General features: G+C 48.9%; 1 pseudogene; it reads left to right on the forward strand.

The window, feature by feature from the left end:
* The first annotated feature begins 12,792 nt into the window (after nucleotides 1–12,792).
* LOC140904146 (uncharacterized) lies at nucleotides 12,793–14,406 on the forward strand (annotated as a pseudogene).
* Nucleotides 14,407–15,888: the final 1,482 nt, after the last annotated feature.

A 15,888-nucleotide genomic window follows, 5' to 3' on the forward strand; every position in this document is an offset into this window, starting at 1 on the left:
AAATTCAATGGGTTAAATGGTTAATGGGGAACTAGAGGTGCGGGGGCGCTGCAGCCCCCCCATGTTTTACTCGCTCAGGGTCCTGGATGCTGTTGCAGAGCCCCACACGCAGGGCCGACAGCCGGGACCCTGGACACGTGGGGGGAAGAGCTGGGACCCCGGGCACACAGAGAGAGGAGCCGGACCCCGGGCACACAGGGGGAGCAGCTGGGACCCCAGGTGTGTGGGGGGAGAAGCCAGACCCCAGGCACAGGGGGGGGGCAGCAGAGTTTAATCGTTAACTGGAACCAATAAGCATCAAGCTTCTCAGTTAACCGGTTAAATGTTTACACCCCTAACTCCATCCTCATCCTCCTTGACCTGGTCAGCTGCCTTTGACACCTTTGACCTTACTCTTCTTGAAACCTTGTCTTCCCTTGTCCTCTTCCTGGCTCCCTTCCTACCTCTGTAATCACTCCTTCAGCATGTCCTCCGGGGGATCCTCCTTACGCCCACCCCAACTTTCCATGGGGTTCCACAGGGCTGTGTCCTTGGTCCCCCTTTTCTTCTTCCTCCGCACCTTACCTCTGGATAACCTCATCCGCACACACCGTATTCAGCCACCTTCTCTGTGCTGCTCCAGACCCACCACCTTCTATCCCAACTAAAACCTCCTCTCCTGCTGAATGGCTAGTCATAGAATCATAGAATCATAGAATATCAGGGTTGGAAGGGACCTCAGGAGGTCATCTAGTCCAACCCCCTGCTCAAAGCAGGACCAATCCCCAATTAAATCATCCCAGCCAGGGCTTTGTCAAGCCTGACCTTAAAAACTTCTAAGGAAGGAGATTCTACCACCTCCCTAGGTAGCGCATTCCAGTGTTGCATCACCCTCCTAGTGAAAAAGTTTTTCCTAATATCCAATCTAAACCTCCCCCACTGCAACTTGAGACCATTACTCCTTGTCCTGTCCTCTTCTACCACTGAGAATAGTCTAGAACCATCCTCTCTGGAACCACCTCTCAGGTAGTTGAAAGCAGCTATCAAATCCCCCCTCATTCTTCTCTTCTGCAGACTAAACAATCCCAGTTCCCTCAGCCTCTCCTCATAAGTCATGTGTTCCAGACCCCTAATAATTTTTGTTGCCCTTCGCTGGACTCTCTCCAATTTATCCACATCCTTCTTGAAGTGTGGGGCCCAAAACTGGACACACTACTCCAGATGAGACCTCACCAATGTCGAATAGAGGGGAACGATCACGTCCCTCGATCTGCTCGCTATGCCCCTACTTATACATCCCAAAATGCCATTGGCCTTCTTGGCAATGAGGGCACACTGCTGACTCATATCCAGCTTCTCGTCCACTGTCACCCCTAAGTCCTTTTCCGCAGAACTGCTGCCTAGCCATTTGGTCCCTAGTCTGTAGCTGTGCATTGGGTTCTTCCGTCCTAAGTGCAGAACCCTGCACTTATCCTTATTGAACCTCATCAGATTTCTTTTGGCCCAATCCTCCAATTTGCCTAGGTCCCTCTGTATCCTATCCCTGCCCTCCAGCGTATCTACCACTCCTCCTAGTTTAGTATCATCCGCAAATTTGCTGAGAGTGCAATCCACACCATCCTCCAGATCATTTATGAAGATATTGAACAAAACCGGCCCCAGGACCGACCCTTGGGGCACTCCGCTAGATACCGGCTGCCAACTAGACATGGAGCCATTGATCACTACCCATTGAGCCCGACAATCTAGCCAACTTTCTACGCACCTTATAGTGCATTCATCCAGCCCATACTTCTTTAACTTGCTGACAAGAATACTGTGGGAGACCGTGTCAGAAGCTTTGCTAAAGTCAAGAAACAATACATCCACTGCTTTCTCTTCATCCACAGAACCAGTAATCTCATCATAGAAGGCGATTAGATTAGTCAGGCATGACCTTCCCTTGGTGAATCCATGCTGACTGTTCCTGATCACTTTCCTCTCATGTAAGTGCTTCAGGATCGATTCTTTGAGGACCTGCTCCATGATTTTTCCGGGGACTGAGGTGAGGCTGACTGGTCTGTAGTTCCCAGGATCCTCCTTCTTCCCTCTTTTAAAGCTTGGCACTACATTAGCCTTTTTCCAGTCATCTGGGACTTCCCCCGTTCGCCACGAGTTTTCAAAGATAATGGCCAATGGCTCTGCAATCACAGCCGCCAATTCCTTTAGCACTCTCGGATGCAACGCATCCGGCCCCATGGACTTGTGCACATCCAGCTTTTCTAAATAGTCCCTAACCACCTCTTTCTCCACAGAGGACTGGCCATCGACTCCCCATGTTGTGATGCCCAGCGCAGCAGTCTGGGAGCTGACCTTGTTAGTGAAGACAGAGGCAAAAAAAGCCTTGAGTACATTAGCTTTTTCCACATCCTCTGTCACTAGGTTGCCTCCCTCATTCAGTAAGGGGCCCACACTTTCCTTGGCTTTCTTCTTGTTGCCAATATACCTGAAGAAACCCTTCTTGTTACTCTTGACATCTCTTGCTAGCTGCAGCTCCAGGTGCGATTTGGCTCTCCTGATTTCATTCTTACATGCCCGAGCAATATTTTTATACTCTTCCCTGGTCATATGTCCAACCTTCCACTTCTTGTAAGCTTCTTTTTTATGTTTAAGATCCGCTAGGATTTCACCGTTAAGCCAAGCTGGTCGCCTGCCATATTTACTATTCTTTCGACTCATCGGGATGGTTTGTCCCTGTAACCTCAACAGGGATTCCTTGAAATACAGCCAGCTCTCCTGGACTCCTTTCCCCTTCATGTTAGTCCCCCAGGGGATCCTGGCCATCCGTTCCCTGAGGGAGTCAAAGTCTGCTTTCCTGAAGTCCAGGGTCCGTATCCTGCTGCTTACCTTTCTTCCCTGTGTCAGGATCCTGAACTCAACCAACTCATAGAATCATAGAATCATAGAATATCAGGGTTGGAAGGGACCCCAGAAGGTCATCTAGTCCAACCCCCTGCTCAAAGCAGGACCAATTCCCAGTTAAATCATCCCAGCCAGGGCTTTGTCAAGCCTGACCTTAAAAACCTCTAAGGAAGGAGATTCTACCACCTCCCTAGGTAACTCATTCCAGTGTTTCACCACCCTCTTAGTGAAAAAGTTTTTCCTAATATCCAATCTAAACCTCCCCCACTGCAACTTGAGACCATCATGGTCACTGCCTCCCAGATTCCCACCCACTTTTGCTTCCCCCACTAATTCTACCCGGTTTGTGAGCAGCAGGTCAAGAAAAGCTCCCCCCCTAGTTGGCTCCTCCAGCACTTGCACCAGGAAATTGTCCCCTACGCTTTCCAAAAACTTCCTGGACTGCCTGTGCACCGCTGTAGTGCTCTCCCAGCAGATATCAGGAAAATTAAAGTCACCCATGAGAACCAGGGCGTGCGATCTAGTAGCTTCTGCGAGTTGCCGGAAGAAAGCCTCATCCACCTCATCCCCCTGGTCCGGTGGTCTATAGCAGACTCCCACCACTACATCACTCTTGTTGCTCACACTTCTAAACTTAACCCAGAGACACTCAGGTTTTTCTGCAGTTTCGTACCGGAGCTCTGAGCAGTCATACTGCTCCCTTACATACAGTGCTACTCCCCCACCTTTTCTGCCCTGCCTGTCCTTCCTGAACAGTTTATAACCATCCATGACAGTACTCCAGTCATGTGAGTTATCTCACCAAGTCTCTGTTATTCCAATCACGTCATAATTCCTTGACATCACCAGGACCTCCAGTTCTCCCTGCTTGTTTCCAAGGCTTTGTGCATTTGTATATAAGCACTTGAGATGACCTGCTGATCGCCCCTCATTCTCAGTATGAGGCAGGAGCCCTCCCCTTACAGACGTTCCTGCCTGTGCTTCCTCCCGGTATCCCACTTTCCCACTTACCTCAGGGCTTTGGTCTCCTTCCCCCGGTGAACCTAGTTTAAAGCCCTCCTCACTAGGTTAGCCAGCCTGCTCGCAAAGATGCTCTTCCCTCTCTTTGTAAGATGGAGCCCGTCTCTGCCTAGCACTCCTCCTTCAAGAAACACCATCCCATGGTCAAAGAATCCAAAGCCTTCTCTCCGACACCACCTGCGTAGCCATTCGTTGACTTCCACGATTCAAAGGTCTCTACCCAGGCCTTTTCCTTCCACAGAGAGGATGGACGAGAAGACCACTTGCGCCTCAAACTCCTTTATCCTTCTTCCCAGAGCCACGTAGTCCACAGTGATCCGCTCAAGGTCATTCTTGGCAGTATCATTGGTGCCCATGTGGAGAAGCAGGAAGGGGTAGCGATCCGAGGGCTTGATGAGTCTCGGCAGACTGTCCGTCACATCGCGAATCTTAGCACCTGGCAAGCAGCAGTCTTCTTGGTTTTCCCGTCAGGGCGGCAGATAGATGACTCAGTCCCCCGGAGGAGAGAGAGTCCCCGACCACCACCTCCCACCTCCTTCTCTTGGGAGTGGTGGTCGTGGAACCCCCCATCTCAGGACATCGCATCTCATGCCTTCCAACCAGCGGAGTCTCCTTCTGCTTTCTCCCCCCAGACATATCATCTGGTCCACTCTCCGCAAAGGTACCTGTGGAGAGAACATGAAAGCGGTTAGTTACCTGTGTCCGCATTGCTGGAACCCGGACATTCCCCCTTCTTCTTCTGGAGGTCACATGTTGCCAAGCTTCTTCACTGGCCTCTTGGCTCCGCTGTGCAACCTGCTCTATATCTGTAGAGCTTTGTGCCCGTAGAAGCCTATCCTGACTTTTGTCCAGGAAATCCTCCGTTTCTCGTATGCAACGCAGGGTCGTTATCTGTTGCTCCAGACCTTCAATCTTCTCTTCCAATATGGAGACCAGCCTGCACTTTCTACAGACAAAGTCGCTTCTGTCCTGTGGAAGAAAGACAAACATGGCACATCCAGTGCAGGTCACAACAGCTGAACCCCCCCTTCCATATCACCTTCCTACTATGAGCTTCCTCAGAGAAGCTGGCAAGATGTAAGCCTCACTGGGCTCACTCCAGGCGAACTCCCAGGCAAAATCCTGCTGTGTGCTGTTCTGCTGTTCCCCGCTGCTCAGCCAGGCTTCCCTGAAACAAACAAACAGACAGCCCCAGTGCCCGCCCCCTGCAGGCTACCAGCCAATCAGGCACTTGCTCAGGCTCTCACACTGCCCTCCCAGCAGACACGCACTCGGATACTTACTCAGCAAACAGGCACTCGGATACTCACCAATCCCAGGCAAACTCCTGCTGTGTGCTGCTCTGCTCTGCTCTGCTAGTCACTAGCTCAAGCGCAACAGCTTGAAAAGGTAAACGCAGAGCTCTCAATATGCCCCCCAAGCCACCCCCCTCCACCTCTTTCTCTCTCATTGTGGACAGCACCCCCATCCTGCCTGTCACACATCTTCGACCCGGACCTCCTGCTAGCACCCAGGCCACAGGGCGACATCTTGCATTTTCGTTCTGCACAACATCCCGAAGATATGGCCTGAGCTAGCGTCTTTTCTGCCCATCCACACCGCTAAAACGCGTGTCCAGGCTCTCCTCCACGCAACACCCCTTCCCTGCCGCAGGGAACTAGACTAGCTCAGTGGTTCTCAATAGGGGCTCACGTACCCCTGGGAGTACGCCAAGCTCTGCCAGGGGGTCCATTAACTCATCGACAGATTTGCCTAGTTTTACAACAGGCTCCATAAAAAGCACCAGTGAAGACAGTGCAAACTTAAATCGCATCCAGACAATGATTTGTTTCTACTGCTCTGTAGACTATACACCAAAATGTCAGTACAAGATTTGTATTCCAATTGATCTGTTTTGTAATTGTATGGTAAAAATGAGAGAGCCAGCCATTTTTTCAGTACTAATGGCTGTGACACTTCTGTACTTTTATGTCTGATTGTGTAAGCAAGTCGTTTTGAAGTGACGTACAACTTGGGGCTACGCAAGACAAACCAGACTCCTGCAAAGGGGACAGTAGTCTGGAAAGATTGAGAGCCACTGCCCCACACAATTACCCGATTAGCCATCCCTCTGTTGTGAGGGGGTCTCTTTTTAAACTGCTCCAGACCTTTGATCTTCTGGGTCCCAGGTCTTGCTCATCTCACCCAGTTCTGTAAATTGGTTGGAGCAAGGAGGGAGAATATTCAAAGTGAATAGTTCGGGCATTCTCTCTCAACAGCCCTTAAGTGTTTACCAAGGAGTGGCTCATCTTCAACCCTTCTCCTTGCCTTCCTGCTTCTTTTCCTTACAGGCCCCCAATTAAACTGAACCAACACAGGAGATATCCCAATGACCGGGTCAATGTACAGTTTCCATCAATATGAGAGAGCAGCTCCAATCCCATCAGAAAGGGGGCTGAAAAACAGGACCAAGGGACAGTTGGGAAGAGGTAGTTAGGGGAGGGGAGGTTGGAGGGATCTGGAGCTGTGGGGGATCTCAGTGCATTAACCTGGCCCTATTGATTTAGACCCTGCATTTCCTTTGTATTAGTCATTTCCCTTTATTTTATGTACTTTTTACAAATATTATTTTCACTCATAAGAATGGCCATACTGGGTCAGACCAAAGGTCCACTTAGCCTGGTATCCTGTCTTCCACAGTGGCCAATGCCAGGTGCCTCAGAAGGAATGAACAGAACAGGTGATCACCAAGTTATCCATCCCCTGCTGCCCACTCCCAGCCTCTGGCAAACAGAGGCTAGGGACACCTTCCCTGCCCATCCTGGCTAATAGCCATGGATGGACCTATCCTCCATGAATTTATCTAGTTCTTTTTTGAACCCTGTTCTAGTCTTGGCCTTCACAACATCCAATGGCAAAGAGTTCCACAGGTTGACTGTGTGTTGTGTGAAGAAATACTTCCTTTTGTTTGTTTTAAACCTGCTGCCCATTATTTCATTTGGTGACTTCTGATTCTTGTGTTATGAGCAGTAAATAACACTTCCTTGTCTACTTTCTCTACATCAGTCATGATTTTATAGACCTCTAGCATATCCCCCCTTAGTCATCTCTTTTTCAAGCTGAAAAGTCCCAGTCTTATTAATTTCTCCTTGTACGGAAGCCGTTCTATAACCCTCATAATTTTTGTTGCCCTTTTCTGTACCTTTTCCAATTCCAATTGATCTTTTTTGAGGTGGGGCGACCACACCTGCTCGTAGTATTCAAGATGTGGACGTACCATGGATTTATATAGAGGCAACAGAATATTTTTGGTCTTATTATCTATCCCTCTCTTAATGAGGCCGAACATTCTGTTCGCTTTTTGACGCTGCTGCACATTGAGTGGATGTTTTTAGAGAACTCTCCACAATGACTCCATGATCCCTCTCTTCAGTGGTAACAGCTAATTTAGACTCCTCTCTTCTCCACTGCATAGTGCCTAACGGTGCCCCCCACATCTCTTCCCTCCCCACTGTGACCCCAGCCACTCCCCCTGAATCCATTCATACATTCCTCCCAGCCACAGTGTGACCTCTTCCCTGCCACAAATGGGAGCTTTCTTGAGGATGTCATCAGTTGGCAGTGAAACTTCTGGGGGGTTGGAGGCCTCACTTCCCTCTCCGCTGCCTGAAGCAGCCACAGTCTCACTTCCACGCAGGCTTCTCAGGTCTTGGAGTCCGTCCCTGCTGAGCTCACATGGCCTGACCCTGCTTTTTTCACGTTCTCCTTTTCCAGAGAAATGTAGAGTCTGTTACTCCTGGAACAGAGCATATAATTCCCCAGCTGTCTCCACGCCCTGGGGGATTTTCATACCCCCTCCTGTCATACCTGGCTTGCTACATTCCCCAGATCCTCAAAATGTGCTTCCCTGACATCTAAGACCTCTGAGATTCTGCATTCAGTGCCATCCCTCACGCTCACTAGCCTCACCTTCCCTATGGGGGTGCCGGAACAGGGAGGGGCCATGGCCCCATCACTTTAACAAACTTTGTACTGGCCACAAGGGGGGGAAGGGAGAAGGCAGGGGGGGGGAGTGAGGTTTTGGGGGGAAGATGAGGCGAAAGGGCAGGGCGGGGGTCAGCGAGAAGGGGTGGTGCAAGGACGTGGCCTCGGGGAGAAGGGGCAGGGCCACAGTTCAGGAGTCTATGGCCCCTTCACTTTTAGGGACCTTCCACCGCTCCTGCTTCCCTATCACTCTCATGATCTTTGTTTCTCTCTAAAAGAAAAGGAGGACTTGTGGCACCTTAGAGACTAACCAATTTATTAGAGCATAAGCTTTCGTGAGCTACAGCTCACTTCCTCAGATGCATATCGTGGAAACTGCAGCAGGCTTTATATATACACAGAGAATATGAAACAATACCTATTCCCACCCCACTGTCCTGCTGGTAATAGCTTATCTAAAGTGATTTCCAGCACAAATCCAGGTTTTCTCACCCTCCACCCCCACACACAAATTCACTCTCCTGCTGGTGATAGCCCATCCAAAGTGACAACTCTTTACACAATGTGCATGACAATCAAGCTGGGCTATTTCCTGCATAAATCCAGGTTCTCACATCCCCCCCACCCCCATACACACACAAACTCACTCTCCTGCTGGTAATAGCTCATCCAAACTGACCACTCTTCAAGTTAAAATCCAAGTTAAACCAGAACATCTGGGGGGGGGGGGTAGGAAAAAACAAGAGGAAACAGGCTACCTTGCATAATGACTTAGCCACTCCAAGTCTCTATTTAAGCCTAAATTAATAGTATCCAATTTGCAAATGAATTCCAATTCAGCAGTTTCTCGCTGGAGTCTGGATTTGAAGTTTTTTTTGTTTTAAGATAGCGACCTTCATGTCTGTGATCGCGTGACCAGAGAGATTGAAGTGTTCTCCGACTGGTTTATGAATGTTATAATTCTTGACATCTGATTTGTGTCCATTTATTCTTTTACGTAGAGACTGTCCAGTTTGACCAATGTACATGGCAGAGGGGCATTGCTGGCACATGATGGCATATATCACATTGGTGGATGTGCAGGTGAACGAGCCTCTGATAGTGTGGCTGATGTTATTAGGCCCTGTGATGGTGTCCCCTGAATAGATATGTGGGCACAGTTGGCAACGGGCTTTGTTGCAAGGATAAGTTCCTGGGTTAGTGGTTCTGTTGTGTGGTATGTGGTTGTTGGTGAGTATTTGCTTCAGGTTGCGGGGCTGTCTGTAGGCAAGGACTGGCCTGTCTCCCAAGATTTGTGAGAGTGTTGGGTCATCCTTTAGGATAGGTTGTAGATCCTTAATAATGCGTTGGAGGGGTTTTAGTTGGGGGCTGAAGGTGACGGCTAGTGGCGTTCTGTTATTTTCTTTGTTAGGCCTGTCCTGTAGTAGGTAACTTCTGGGAACTCTTCTGGCTCTATCAATCTGTTTCTTTACTTCTGCAGGTGGGTATTGTAGTTGTAAGAAAGCTTGACAGAGATCTTGTAGGTGTTTGTCTCTGTCTGAGGGGTTGGAGCAAATGCGGTTGTATCGCAGAGCTTGGCTGTAGACGATGGATCGTGTGGTGTGGTCAGGGTGAAAGCTGGAGGCATGCAGGTAGGAATAGCGGTCAGTAGGTTTCCGGTATAGGGTGGTGTTTATGTGACCATTGTTTATTAGCACTGTAGTGTCCAGGAAGTGGATCTCTTGTGTGGACTGGACCAGGCTGAGGTTGGTGGTGGGATGGAAATTGTTGAAATCATGGTGGAATTCCTCAAGGGCTTCTTTTCCATGGGTCCAGATGATGAAGATGTCATCAATATAGCGCAAGTAGAGTAGGGGCTTTAGGGGACGAGAGCTGAGGAAGCGTTGTTCTAAATCAGCCATAAAAATGTTGGCATACTGTGGGGCCATGCGGGTACCCATAGCAGTGCCGCTGATCTGAAGGTATACATTGTCCCCAAATGTGAAGTAGTTATGGGTAAGGACAAAGTCACAAAGTTCAGCCACCAGGTTAGCCGTGACATTATCGGGGATAGTGTTCTTGACGGCTTGTAGTCCATCTTTGTGTGGAATGTTGGTGTAGAGGGCTTCTACATCAGAACAGCATACTAATCCACAGAGGTCTCCCTACCAACACTACAGAAAGAGGGATTCTAGGTGGACTCCTCCTGAAGGTCGAAACAGCAGACTGGACTTCTACATAGAGTGCTTCCGCCGATGTGCACGGGCTGAAATTATGGAAAAGCAGCATCACTTGCCCCATAACCTCAGCCATGCGGAATGCAATGCCATCCACAGCCTCAGAAACAACTCTGACATCATAATCAAAAAGGCTGACAAAGGAGGTGCTGTTGTCGTCATGAATAGGTCGGAATATGAACAAGAGGCTGCTCGGCAGCTCTCCAACACGAGTTTCTACAAGCCATTACCCTCTGATCCCACTGAGAGTTACCAAAAGCAACTACAGCATTTGCTCAAGAAACTTCCTGAAAAAGCACAAGATCAAATCCGCACAGACACACCCCTGGAACCCCGACCTGGGATATTCTATCTACTACCCAAGATCCATAAACCTGGAAATCCTGGGCGCCCCATCATCTCAGGCGTTGGCACCCTGACAGCAGTATTGTCTGGCTATGTAGACTCCCTCCTCAGGCCCTACGCTACCAGCACTCCCAGCTACCTTCGAGACACCACTGACTTCCTGAGGAAACTACAATCCATCGGTGATCTTCCTGATAACACCATCCTGGCCACTATGGATGTAGAAGCCCTCTACACCAACATTCCACACAAAGATGGACTACAAGCCGTCAAGAACACTATCCCCGATAATGTCACGGCTAACCTGGTGGCTGAACTTTGTGACTTTGTCCTTACCCATAACTACTTCACATTTGGGGACAATGTATACCTTCAGATCAGCGGCACTGCTATGGGTACCCGCATGGCCCCACAGTATGCCAACATTTTTATGGCGGATTTAGAACAACGCTTCCTCAGCTCTCGTCCCCTAAAGCCCCTACTCTACTTGCGCTATATTGATGACATCTTCATCATCTGGACCCATGGAAAAGAAGCCCTTGAGGAATTCCACCATGATTTCAACAATTTCCATCCCACCACCAACCTCAGCCTGGTCCAGTCCACACAAGAGATCCACTTCCTGGACACTACAGTGCTAATAAACAATGGTCACATAAACACCACCCTATACCGGAAACCTACTGACCGCTATTCCTACCTGCATGCCTCCAGCTTTCACCCTGACCACACCACACGATCCATCGTCTACAGCCAAGCTCTGCGATACAACCGCATTTGCTCCAACCCCTCAGACAGAGACAAACACCTACAAGATCTCTGTCAAGCTTTCTTACAACTACAATACCCACCTGCAGAAGTAAAGAAACAGATTGATAGAGCCAGAAGAGTTCCCAGAAGTTACCTACTACAGGACAGGCCTAACAAAGAAAATAACAGAACGCCACTAGCCGTCACCTTCAGCCCCCAACTAAAACCCCTCCAACGCATTATTAAGGATCTACAACCTATCCTAAAGGATGACCCAACACTCTCACAAATCTTGGGAGACAGGCCAGTCCTTGCCTACAGACAGCCCCGCAACCTGAAGCAAATACTCACCAACAACCACATACCACACAACAGAACCACTAACCCAGGAACTTATCCTTGCAACAAAGCCCGTTGCCAACTGTGCCCACATATCTATTCAGGGGACACCATCACAGGGCCTAATAACATCAGCCACACTATCAGAGGCTCGTTCACCTGCACATCCACCAATGTGATATATGCCATCATGTGCCAGCAATGCCCCTCTGCCATGTACATTGGTCAAACTGGACAGTCTCTACGTAAAAGAATAAATGGACACAAATCAGATGTCAAGAATTATAACATTCATAAACCAGTCGGAGAACACTTCAATCTCTCTGGTCACGCGATCACAGACATGAAGGTCGCTATCTTAAAACAAAAAAAACTTCAAATCCAGACTCCAGCGAGAAACTGCTGAATTGGAATTCATTTGCAAATTGGATACTATTAATTTAGGCTTAAATAGAGACTTGGAGTGGCTAAGTCATTATGCAAGGTAGCCTGTTTCCTCTTGTTTTTTCCTACCCCCCCCCCCAGATGTTCTGGTTTAACTTGGATTTTAACTTGAAGAGTGGTCAGTTTGGATGAGCTATTACCAGCAGGAGAGTGAGTTTGTGTGTGTATGGGGGTGGGGGGGATGTGAGAACCTGGATTTATGCAGGAAATAGCCCAGCTTGATTGTCATGCACATTGTGTAAAGAGTTGTCACTTTGGATGGGCTATCACCAGCAGGAGAGTGAATTTGTGTGGGGGGGTGGAGGGTGAGAAAACCTGGATTTGTGCTGGAAATCACTTTAGATAAGCTATTACCAGCAGGACAGTGGGGTGGGAATAGGTATTGTTTCATATTCTCTGTGTATATATAAAGCCTGCTGCAGTTTCCACGATATGCATCTGAGGAAGTGAGCTGTAGCTCACGAAAGCTTATGCTCTAATAAATTGGTTAGTCTCTAAGGTGCCACAAGTCCTCCTTTTCTTTTTGCGGATACAGACTAACACGGCTGTTACTCTGAAACCTTTGTTTCTCTCTGGCATTAGAAGCAGATCCAGGGTCACTTGCCCTCTGGCTGGAGTCTTTACTTTCTGGGACATGGAGTTTATGTCTCTGTGTTTTACGAGCCCCTTTGCTGAGAAGTGTCTGGCTGTGTGTGTTCCCAGCAGAGATGGGGATAGTTAAATGCCTCATATGCAGAGCGTCCTACACTTTTGAGTACCTGGGGAGCTGGCTGTGGGATTGTACTGCTGTAAAATGGGCTGGGGTTAAAGTAATAGAAAGTTATTTTTATAACAAATGGCCTATGAATTCACCTGGTCTTCCTTGTTTTCTTTCCCCTCAGCAGGGTTTTCAGTTTCCAAACCTGATGTGATCTCCCAGCTGGAACGAGGGGAGGAGCCGTGGGTCCTGGATCTCCAGGGTTTAGAGGAACGAAAGATCCTAAGAGGTGTCTGTGCAGGTGAGGGATCATTAAACCAACATGGTCAGTGCCTGAAGGAAACAGCTGGGATTCCCTACAAAGACATTGTGCGTTCTCTGAGATCAGGATTGTCCCCAGCAGGTGTCTTATCTTCAGGGCAGCTACCACTCATGGCTTCCTGCCCACCCTGACTGACACCTGGCAATAGAGCTCTCCCTGATCTCCCTTCCCCTGAGTGTTTGGATGGGATGTGAAGGGAGAATTGATCCCTCCTACTCTCCCCTATGGGGAAGAGTTTGGGGGAATTCAGTACCTGATTTATTTTCCCCATCTTTCTGATATTTAGTTTGGTTTGCTCACCCTTTTTCCAGCCCTGTTTCTGAGGTTTCTCCCTCTATCCAGCTGGTGAGTGAGAACAAGGAGCAGAATCCTCAGCAGGAAGATGCTGAGCAAGTGGAAGCGCATGGGGCATTATTGCAAAGACCCTGAGGGAATTTGTCCGGGAGCCATGAGCAGGGAAAAGCCGGTGAGAGTCAGAGCAGGCCAGAGAGGCTGGAGGGAAACCAGCCAGGGGAAAAAGTGGATAAATCCATTAATTGTCAGGGAATTCACAAGGACCTCAAGGAAGCCACAGCCCAGCAGAGACTCCCCACAGGAGAGAGAAACAACACATGCACTGAGTGTGGGAAACACGTCACTTGCCGCTCTGGCCTTACTACACATCAGAGAATCCACACTGGGGAGCGACCCTACGAATGCGGCGAGTGCGGGAAAACCTTTGTTCGGAACTCACACCTTGTTACGCATCAGAGAATCCACACCGGGGAGAGATGCTACGAATGCGGCGTGTGCGGGAAAAGCTTCAGTGACAGCTCAGCCCTTCTTACGTATTGGAGAACCCACACAGGAGAGACACTCTACGAGCGCCAGGAGTGTGGGAAACACTTCACTCGGCGCGCCAACCTTATTTTGCACCAGAGAATCCACACAGGCGAGAGACCCTACGAATGCTATCAGTGCGGGAAAACCTTCGCTCGGCGGTCGAACCTGATTAGACATCAGAGGATCTATACAAGCGAGGGTCCCTATATATGCGCCGAGTGTGGGAAAACCTTCCATCAGAGCTCGGCCCTTGTTTATCATCAGAGAATCTGCAAAGGAGATAAACATTGTGAAAACCCTATTTTGGGCTGGCAAAAGAGGGGTTTTTTGTTGTTGTTGTTGTTGTTTTTTTCTGTCCTCTAAGGCTTTTGTTAATTCCCACATATTGACCTTTAAGCTATTTGGCCCCTTTGCTTCACCATGTTCTCTCAGCTTCCCTAGTCAAGTTGCCTGCTTTTGCCTTTTGCAGTTTGCCCTTTTCTGGGTTGAATCCTGTGGTCCTGTCTATCAATTCCATTGCCCTTTCAGTCTTGGAAGTGTGCGTATGTCCCATCTGCCAGAAGTGTCCATCAGCCCCAGAAGGGGGAGAGAGGGGTGACCTCAACTAGCTAAATCTACCTGGGCCTCATGTCCCCTCGGCCAGAGGTTCTCAAACTTTTTTTTTTTTTTTTGCTGACCACTTTTGAAAATTGCTGGGAAGGCGGAGGGTCTCTCCCCAGCAGCAGCAGCCCTGGAGCTGGGGAAAGTCGCCTCTTTCTCTGGCCGTTGCAGCCCTGCACGTCCCAAGTTCCCCCCCTTCTCACCCCACTGTCCCCTCCCACCTCCCTCCTATTCTCCCCAAGGCCACCACCTCATCTTATGTGTGTGTCTTCTCCATGGTCCAGGCACCTAATTAGTGGAGCTACGCCTGTCCACTAATTAGGTGGGTGGCCCTTCATTCTCCTGTGTGTGGCCGCCCAGGTGCACACCTTAGAGGGAACTATCCGCGGACCACCTGAATGGAGCTCGCGGACCACAGTTTGAGGACCTCTGCCCTAGGATTTTCCTTGGACTTAGCTAGATCGAGTTAGCTATTGTGATGTAAAAGCACAATTATTCTTGCTGTAAAGACACAGCCCATGTATAGGGGACGGGGTTGACCCTTGGCCTGATCTTATGACTTGCCTCATGTCTCCTGGGTGATTTTATGCTTGCTAGGGGTAAAATGGGAGTGTAAGATTGGTAGGGGTGCATCGCTCATTAACTTGGAACTTGGGGTGGGGGGGAAATCGGTGAACATAAGTGAATGGGTTATTAAGTTTGCTACAGTTAAGGGCCTATTCTATTAGTTTAAGGCTTTGTGGGAGTAGTTACGCTAAAGGCTGGGATTTAGCAAAATAGGGTAGGCCTAAGCAGATAATCCCAGGTCAGATATTTTGCATGCTCATTTTTGGAAGCAAATGAGTGACCGCAACCAGGGATAGCACTCCACAGAATTCTGCAAGAAGGGAGCGTGGGAGGGGAGGGGGCATTAGCAACTCAGTTGCCATGCAGCAGCTAAGCAGTTAGACCGCATTGATCAATAGGAATTATTAAGAAATAAGTGATGCAAATCATGAATATTAATGCTTGACACTTAATTCTGGACACCCACAAAGGCCGCATAAACAGTTATGGATCTTGTTATAACCAGGGTCAAGGATCAAATATGGTATAAAACCATACTCTGCTATACCCAGTTCCCATTTTTCTCAGTTCGTTGGGTCCCTGAGACAGTGTAAATGGAATCAGGACCTCCCTTCTGGTGGGCTCCACCTCTTGCTAACAGTCTCTTTACTTGCAAGATTGTGAGTAAGGTCAATGTGTGCGTGTGTTGAGCCTGTCTTAGGATCTCTGTTATAGTTGTCGATATGACATAAAGTGTGTGTGTGTGTGTGTGTGTGTGTGTGACCAGACTCCATCTTCTCAATTAACTGGACGGAGCAGCCCAGGAAAAGACCCTGTTCTCTGTGACATGTGCACACTGCACCCCAATAAATTCCGGTTGCAGAGGAGCAGCCGTGTTAGTCGTATCCGCAAAAAGAACAGGAATTTAGAGAATAAATTCAGTG

The sequence above is a fragment of the Lepidochelys kempii genome, chromosome 28 (assembly GCF_965140285.1).
Source record: "Lepidochelys kempii isolate rLepKem1 chromosome 28, rLepKem1.hap1, whole genome shotgun sequence".
NCBI classification, from domain to species: Eukaryota; Metazoa; Chordata; order Testudines; family Cheloniidae; genus Lepidochelys; species Lepidochelys kempii.